Here is an 8438-nt window from a genome sequence, read left to right as displayed (position 1 = left end):
GAACTATCTTGCTTTGCATGTAATGAGTCTATTTCATATATTAGATTCACCTTTTAAGTTGCATTACTGAAATAAATGAACATTTGCACAATATTCTCATTTTTTTCGAGTTTCACCTGTAATAGTGTATGCCGAAACAAGCATCAGTCGGAGCCAGCGGGAACTGTGGCGTAGACCACTGCCAAGCCATATCCGAGGCCGGCCATGACCTCCGCAGGAGTCCGCAAGTAACAGGCAGCACAGACCGCCTAGCCCACATCCAAGAAGTGTATTGCAACCTCCTAAGATGCGATGGCCGTGGACACAAGAAGCGCAGGATAATGTCCACACTTAGGTGAAAAAATGTCACCACTTTCATCAGAAATGTGGGACACAGATGAAGAACCACCTAAGCCTTATGTAGAACCAATAGGAAGACCCAAAAAGTAAGCCTGCCAGCTCAGGCAGCCACCCAGAAGCCATGGCAACTGAGAAGGCAATTCTTTGAAAAAAAGTAAGCAAGGGAATGTCCCAAAAACTCCTCAAGGAGATGCTTCTGGGGAACTGAAAGAACCAATTCAAATTCCACAGGTTATGCATGGGGGGAGGGGTGCCAGATAACGAACCCCTCAACTAAAGGTGCAGGCAAGAAGTGCATGGCCATGCGACACTGAAAAAAGACAGGGAGGGCAGAAACTGGACCCATAATAACACTTGTGGCAAGAGTTTGTGCAATGCCCCATGAAACAAAGGCCAACACCTGAGCCACATAGAAGGGACGTAGAGGGACACCAAAGCCTTTCACCAGACAATACAAGCCTACCAAGCATGAGAGATATCCTCTAAATGGCAGACTTGCTAGCCTACAACATTGTAGAGGACACCAACCCGAAAACTGCCTGTCCATCAAAATCTGTCCGTCAAGAACCAAGCCAGCAACATCAGAGATGGCATGCAAGGCAGTAGACTGGACAATGGGGCAGGCGGCCCTCTGAAAAAAGCCAACGCCAGGAAGCGGCAAAGACCAGCTGCACCTCCACAGTGTACCACAGACCAGTCCAGAGCTACCAGAATGACCAGAATCCTATGGTCAAGATTGAGAAGAGCTGTGTCCATCAATTAACTCAGAGAAAGAGGTTTTACAGTGAGGAACAAAAAATCCGTTTTTTTTTTCTACTATTTTAGGCCAGTTTTCCTTTGATAATAAAACAAAATCAGGAGATATTTGTTATCATTTAACATCAATTTGTCCTGCAAAAAAATGTGCCATAATCCACCTGGGTACATAAAGTAGTTGCTATGATATGTACAGCTTTACTAACACATGTCAAAAGTTGAAAAACTGTGTTGAGGCATGAACATTTGCTTTACCCTCAGTCACTACTCCGGTCAAAGTGGTTGTAAAGGCTCAAGGTTTTTTACCTCCATGCATTCTATGTGGGCACTGTGGCCTACACATATATTTGCAAATAAGTGCGAACAAAGCCCCTTGTTTTTTAACATGTTGTGTCTGTTAGAGGTTTTCATTCTGCACCATTACAACCTTCCAGCTACCGAAGTCCTAACAACCAATGAAATCATCAGTTGATAAGGAGGACGCCGGTTGCCTGCGCAGCATCCTTGTTTGCCCCTCTCCATCAGTGCTGGGGTCACATTAGCAGGGTGAGGGAGAGAAACTGAAGAAGAGAAATTTTGGAAGACTATTCAGTACCAGGGTGTAAAAGTGTATTTGCTTTGGAAGAATAAATCGCCTCGAATACCGGGTGTCCTATGTGTGTAGTTTCTTACATTTTAGAATGGATTGCCTCAAGATTGCCCAAAACATAATGGGTGCCATGATTGAAAAAAAGGTAGCAAAACATTGCCCTAGAGCAGTGATGGCGAACCTGTGGCACGCGTGCCACAGCCGGCACGCCGAGCCTTATCTGTGGGCACGCCAGGAGAATCCAGCGGCGCGCTGTCTTCCCGGCTGTAGTGTGCGTGACAGCCGGGTCCCAAGTGCGCATGCACAAGAAGCAGTGCTCTTTGTGAATGGTAAGGCGGTACCTGGGACACATGACAGATCCCAGAAGCCGCCGGACCAATCACAAAGCGCAGCGCTTCTCGCGCATGCGCACTGGGCATCCGGCTGTCCGACAAGCGCCCACACTACAGAAGCCGGGAAGACAACGCGCGGCTGGATAAAGGAACAGGTAAGATAAAAAAAAAAACTCTGCGGAAGTAAGAGCGGGTACCTGTCAAATTCAGGTACCCGCTCCCCCTCCCTCCCCAAAGGTCAGCAGTCATCCCTGTGCTGTCCGCAGTCTCTGGTCATCCCTGTGCTGTCCGCAGTCTCTGGTCATCTCCTGTACTGTGTTCGCAGTCTCTGGTCATCTCCTGTACTGTCTCCGCAGTCTCTGGTCATCTCCTGTACTGTGTCCACAGTCTCTGGTCATCTCCTGTACTGTCCGCAGTCTCTGGTCATCTCCTGTACTGTCCGCAGTCTCTGGTCATCTCCTGTACTGTCCGCAGTCTCTGGTCATCCCTGTACTGTGTCCGCAGTCTCTGGTCATCTCCTGTACTGTGTCCGCAGTCTTTGGTCATCCCTGTACTGTGTCCGCAGTCTCTGGGCATCCCTGTACTGTGTCCGCAGTCTCTGGTCATCCCTGTACTGTGTCCGCAGTCTCTGGTCATCCCTGTACTGTCCGCAGTCTCTGGTCATCCCTGTACTGTCCGCAGTCTCTGGTCATCCCTGTACTGTGTCCGCAGTCTCTGGTCATCCCTGTACTGTGTCCGCAGTCTCTGGTCATCCCTGTACTGTGTCCGCAGTCTCTGGTCATCCCTGTACTGTGTCCGCAGTCTCTGGTCATCCCTGTACTGTGTCCGCAGTCTCTGGTCATCTCCTGTACTGTGTCCGCAGTCTCTGGTCATCCCTGTACTGTGTTCGCAGTCTCTGGTCATCTCCTGTACTGTGTCCGCAGTCTCTGGTCATCTCCTGTACTGTGTCCGCAGTCTCTGGTCATCCCTGTACTGTTAATTAGTTTGCACTACTGTACGAGTTGTTTTTTCTAAACCAAAAGCTCGATATTCAGGTTTCATTGCAGTGTTGGCACTTTGAAAGAAATAAGTTGGTTTTGGGTTGCAGTTTGGGCACTCGGGCTCAAAAAGGTTCGCCATCACTGCCCTAGAGGAACCCTTAAAATAATTTTTAGGTCTTGGGGAACTCCTGCTATTACCTATTCAGGGGTTCATTCATCAGAGGACAATTGGAAAAATAACCCTTATATTGGTGGTCAGTGGGAAAAATGCTGGCTTTACGGTGGTGGTCAGACAGCTAAAAAGACCATTGGCTCTGCCAGGTGGCATTGGCCCTGGAACTAGGAGGCACCATCAAATGGGAGGTCAATCAGTCACAGCAACCTCTGGAGCAGGGGCGGACTGACAACTCATGGGGCCCCCGGGCAATAGGGGATCATGGGGCCCCTGTGTCCTTGCCCAAACTCAAAGCACACCCAAAAAAAGCCTATATAAAAAGGTACCAGGGGCATTTCCTGGGGAGCAACAGGGGATCATGGGGCCCCTGTGTCCTTGCCCACACTCAAAGCACACCCAAAAAAAGCCTATAAAAAGGTACCAGGGGCATTTCATGGGGCCCCCTACTGACCCCGGGCCCTTGGGCAGTGCCCGAGTGCTTGAATGGTCAGTCTGCCCCTGCTCTGGAGAAACCCTAGGGTTCTTTGGAACCCTGGTAGAGAATGGCTGCTCTACAGTTAGAAGGGTTGAGTAAGGCTGCTATAGGTACTAAACAATTTAGATAGTAGCCATTAGGGGGCGCTTTAACCCTATTATTTCCACACTCCATCACTCATATTCATCTTCCTTTCCCTGCAGGCATCTCATTATTTTAAATGATGTCAGGGGCTTCTCCAGAGTTTAAAGGCGCATGATTTTCCAGGCTGCTGACACATTCCTGCTGGATCAAAAATGAAGTATCTTAAAAAAAAAAAAACAGCAGTGAACAATTGGAGGAAAAGACTGTTTGCTGCCAAAAACTCCATAAGGTAACATAAAACGCACATTAAACCGCCAATTACACGGGATGACTTTGATCTGGTGAAATAAAAAATAGAAAGCGACACTCCCAAATCAATTATAGACAAGGCCCTTCCTTCCTCGACTTTCCTCTCCTCCACCACCAGTAATAGAGATAATTCTCCATCCGCATGTCTGAAACACGGCTCATCCGAGGCGCGGACATGTGCTAAGCAGCATAATCACAAAATGATGGAGGAGAGGACAGAGGGAGACGTCTGCACAACACATGGCACTTGCTGGGAAGAGTAGAAGGACATTTGTTGTTTTTTTTTTGTTTTTTTCATGTCTTTTAAATCAAACAGATCATTCTAATGAGACAATCCCAGATGGGCCACCAGCAGGCAGTCCGGACACACACCGAGGATTCTGGGTGCAGTTGTTGCATTGCAAATATTCTGCTCATTGACATGAAATATATACACACCCCTGGGGCTCATTTACACTTTCTTCAGCTTTAACACACATTAAAGCGCCTACTGCTTCAACATGCTTTTTTGATGCTTCGGTGATGCTTTTTTGAAGCTTGGCAAATGCTGTGTGTGTGTTTTGATTTTCAATTTGTTTTACAGGGGCCTCAGTAGAACCCCAGCTCAGTAGTACTCCCAATCAGGGGATCCCCAGCTCATTAGTACCCCTGTTCAGCAGATCCCCAGCTCATTAGTACCCCTGTTCAGCAGATCCCCAGCTCAGTAGTACCCCTGTTCAGCAGATCCCCTGCTCAGTAGTACCCCTGTTCAGCAGATCCTCTGCTCATTAGTACCCCTGTTCAGCAGATCCCCAGCTCATTAGTACCCCTGTTCAGCAGATCCCCAGCTCAGTAGTACCCCTGTTCAGCAGATCCCCTGCTCAGTAGTACCCCTGTTCAGCAGATCCTCTGCTCATTAGTACCCCTCTTCAGCAGATCCCCTGCTCAGTAGTACCCCTGTTCAGCAGATCCCCTGCTCAGTAGTACCCCTGTTCAGCAAATCCCAAGTTCAGTAGTACCCCTGTTCAGCAGATCCCCAGCTCATGGGTATCCTCATTCAGCAGATCCGCAGTTCATTAATACCCCTGTTCAGCAGATCCCCAGCTCATTAGTACCCCTGTTCAGCAGATCCTCTGCTCAGTAGTACCCCTGTTCAGCAGATCCCCAGCTCATTAGTACCCCTGTTCAGCAGATCCTCTGCTCATTAGTACCCCTGTTCAGCAGATCCCCTGCTCAGTAGTACCCCTGTTCAGCAGATCCCCTGTTCAGTAGTACCCCTCTTCAGCAGGTCCCTAGCTCATGGGAATCATCGTTCAGCAGAATCCCAGCTCATTAGTACCCCTGTTCAGCAGATCCCCTGCTCAGTAGTACCCCTGTTCAGCAAATCCCAAGTTCAGTAGTACCTCTGTTCAGCAGATCCCCTGCTCAGTAGTACCCCTGTTCAACAGATCCCCAGCTCATTAGTACTTCCATTCAGCAGATCCCCTGCTCAGTAGTACCCCTCTTCAGCAGATCTCCAGCTCATTAGTACCCCTGTTCAGCAGATCCCCAGCTCATGGGTATCCTCATTCAGCAGATCCTCTGCTCAGTAGTACCTCTGTTCAGCAGATCCCCAGCTCATTAGTACCCCTGCTCAGCAGATCCCCTGCTCAGTAGTACCCATGTTCAGCAGATTCCCAGCTCATTAGTACCCCTGCTCAGCAGTACCCCAGTTCAGCATAGCCCCAGCTCATGGGTTTTCTCGTTCAGCAGATCCCCTGCTCGGTAGTACCCCTGTTCAGAAGATCCCCAGCTCATGGGTACATTCGTTCAGCAGATCTGCCCCGTAATACCCTCAGCTCTGCTAATGCCCAACTCAGTGCTGATTCTATGGTCTGCTGATCCTTTCTCTCCAATATCCTCCTGCTATATTGCTCCCCTACTGCGCACCACGTGTGACATTGCTAGATTCTCCTGCTCCAGGTCCCCCAGCCCTGTTGATTCTGTGCAGCTAAGTCTTCTCTCTCCAGTCCCCTCTCACCTTCTGCTATAGCATTCCCATGTTGCACACCACATGTGCTGTCTGCTAGTTTCCCCGCTCCAGTCCGGACCCAGCTCACCTTCTGCTCCACACTGCACCACACCAGATGTACAGCTCCATTCACACTGAGATGAGCGTTTTTCAGGCTTTTATTTCAAGTGCTTTTTTTTTTTAAGGTGTCATTTAGCATTTTTTGAGCAGATTTTCAAAAATTCTAGGCATTTTTTGTTTAGGCATTGTTGCTGTGACCAATAAAAATGGAAATAGCAGCTCTTTGAGCTGAAAATCACTTGAAAAAATTCTCATTCAGGCATTCAGTCAGTTCAGGCATTTTCCAATCAAGTCTATGGGGACAAAGCGCTCAGATCTGCCTGAAAAGTATCGCAAGTACTTTATAAGTACCTGTAATAATAAATAAGGTAAGAGACCGTTTCCCATATAAATCCTTCAGCCCATACATCAATTTTAGCATTTCTCTTTCCTGCAAATTTCCTGTTTATCATTCCTCTCTTTATAGGTTCTAAGCAACATGTGCTGCCAAAATTTGGAATCCGACTCAAAAAGAAAACCAAGAGTGAGGTCCTAAAGGTTGACACTTCAACCTATTAATACCCAATTTCTGTAATGGTCTCAATCCCCTTGCAGGTCCAGTATCCTCTGGTATAAAACAGTACCAACACACACAAAACAAACCTACCTATATACAGTGGGGATCGAAAGTTTGGGCACCTCAGCTAAAAATTTGTATTAATGTGCATAAAGAAGCCAAGGAAAGATGGAAAAATCTCCAAAAGGCATCAAATTGCAGATTAGACATTCTTATAATATGTCAACAAAAGTTAGATTTTATTTCCATCATTTACACTTTCAAAGTAACAGAAAACAAAAAAATGGCGTCTGCAAAAGTTTGGGCACCCTGCAGAGTTAATATCTTGTACTGCCCCCTTTGCCAAGCTGAGACCTGCCAGTGTCATGGATTGTTCTCAATCATCGTCTGGGAAGACCAGGTGATGTCAATCTCCAAGGTTTTAAATGCCCAGACTCATCTGACCTTGCCCCAACAATCAGCACCATGGGTTCTTCTAAGCAGTTGTCTAGAAAACTGAAACTGAAAATAGTTGACGCTCACAAAGCTGGAGAAGGCTATAAGAAGATAGCAAAGCGTTTTCAGATGTCAATATCCTCTGTTCGGAATGTAATTAAGAAATGGCAGTCATCAGGAACAGTGGAAGTTAAAGCAAGATCTGGAAGACCAAGAAAAATATCAGACAGAACAGCTCGCAGGATTGTGAGAAAAACAATTCAAAACCCACGTTTGACTGCACGATCCCTCCAGAAAGATCTGGCAGACACTGGAGTTGTGGTACACTATTCCACTATAAAGAGATACTTGTACAAATATGGTCTTCATGGAAGAGTCATCAGAAGAAAACCTCTTCTACGTCCTCACCACAAAAATCATTGTTTGAACTTTGCAAATGAACATAACGTGGAAACACATTCTGTGGACCGATGAGGTTAAAATTGAACTTTTCGGCCGGAATGAGCAAAGGTACGTTTGGAGAAGAAGGGGCACAGAATTTAATGAAAAGAACCTCTGTCCAACTGTTAAGCATGGGGTTGGATCAATCATGCTTTGGGGTTGTGTTGCAGCCAGTGGCACAGGGAACATCTCACGAGTAGAAGGAAAAATGGATTCAATAAAATTTCAGCAAATTTTGGATGGTAACTTGATGCCATCTGTGAAAAAGCTGAAGTTAAAGAGAGGATGGCTTCTACAAATGGATAATGATCCTAAACACACCTCCAAATCCACGGGGGATTACATCAAGAGGTGTAAACTGAAGGTTTTGCCATGGCCTTCACAATCTCCTGACCTCAACATAATTGAAAATCTATGGATAGACCTTAAAAGAGCAGTGCGTGACAGACAGCCCAGAAATCTCAAAGAACTGGAAGACTTTTGTAAGGAAGAATGGGCAAAGATACCTCAAACAAGAACTGAAAGACTCTTGGCTGGCTACAAAAAGCATTTACAAGCTGTGATACTTGCCAAAGGGGGAAGTACAAGATATTAACTCTGCAGGGTGCCCAAACTTTTGCAGATGCCATTTTTTTGTTTTCTGTTATTTTGAAAGTGTAAATGATGGAAATAAAATCTAACTTTTGTTGACATATTATAAGAATGTCTAATCTGTAATTTGATGCCTTTTGGAGATTTTTCCATCTTTCCTTGGCTTCTTTATGCACATTAATACAAATTTTTAGCTGGGGTGCCCAAACTTTTGATCCCCACTGTACTATAGACCATAAAACCTATTCTTATATGGTCCATAGTAGTTCTATGAGTAGGTCTTTCTTGGTGTTGATACCATAGGTACACTGCAAGAACTGCCAATG

This window comes from Staurois parvus, unplaced genomic scaffold (genome assembly GCF_062004578.1).
Source record: "Staurois parvus isolate SC_StPar_1 unplaced genomic scaffold, SC_StPar_1.0 ptg001154l, whole genome shotgun sequence".
NCBI lineage: Eukaryota > Metazoa > Chordata > Amphibia > Anura > Ranidae > Staurois > Staurois parvus.
The sequence above is the reverse complement of the archived record's forward strand: the minus strand, read 5'-3'. Positions refer to the sequence as shown.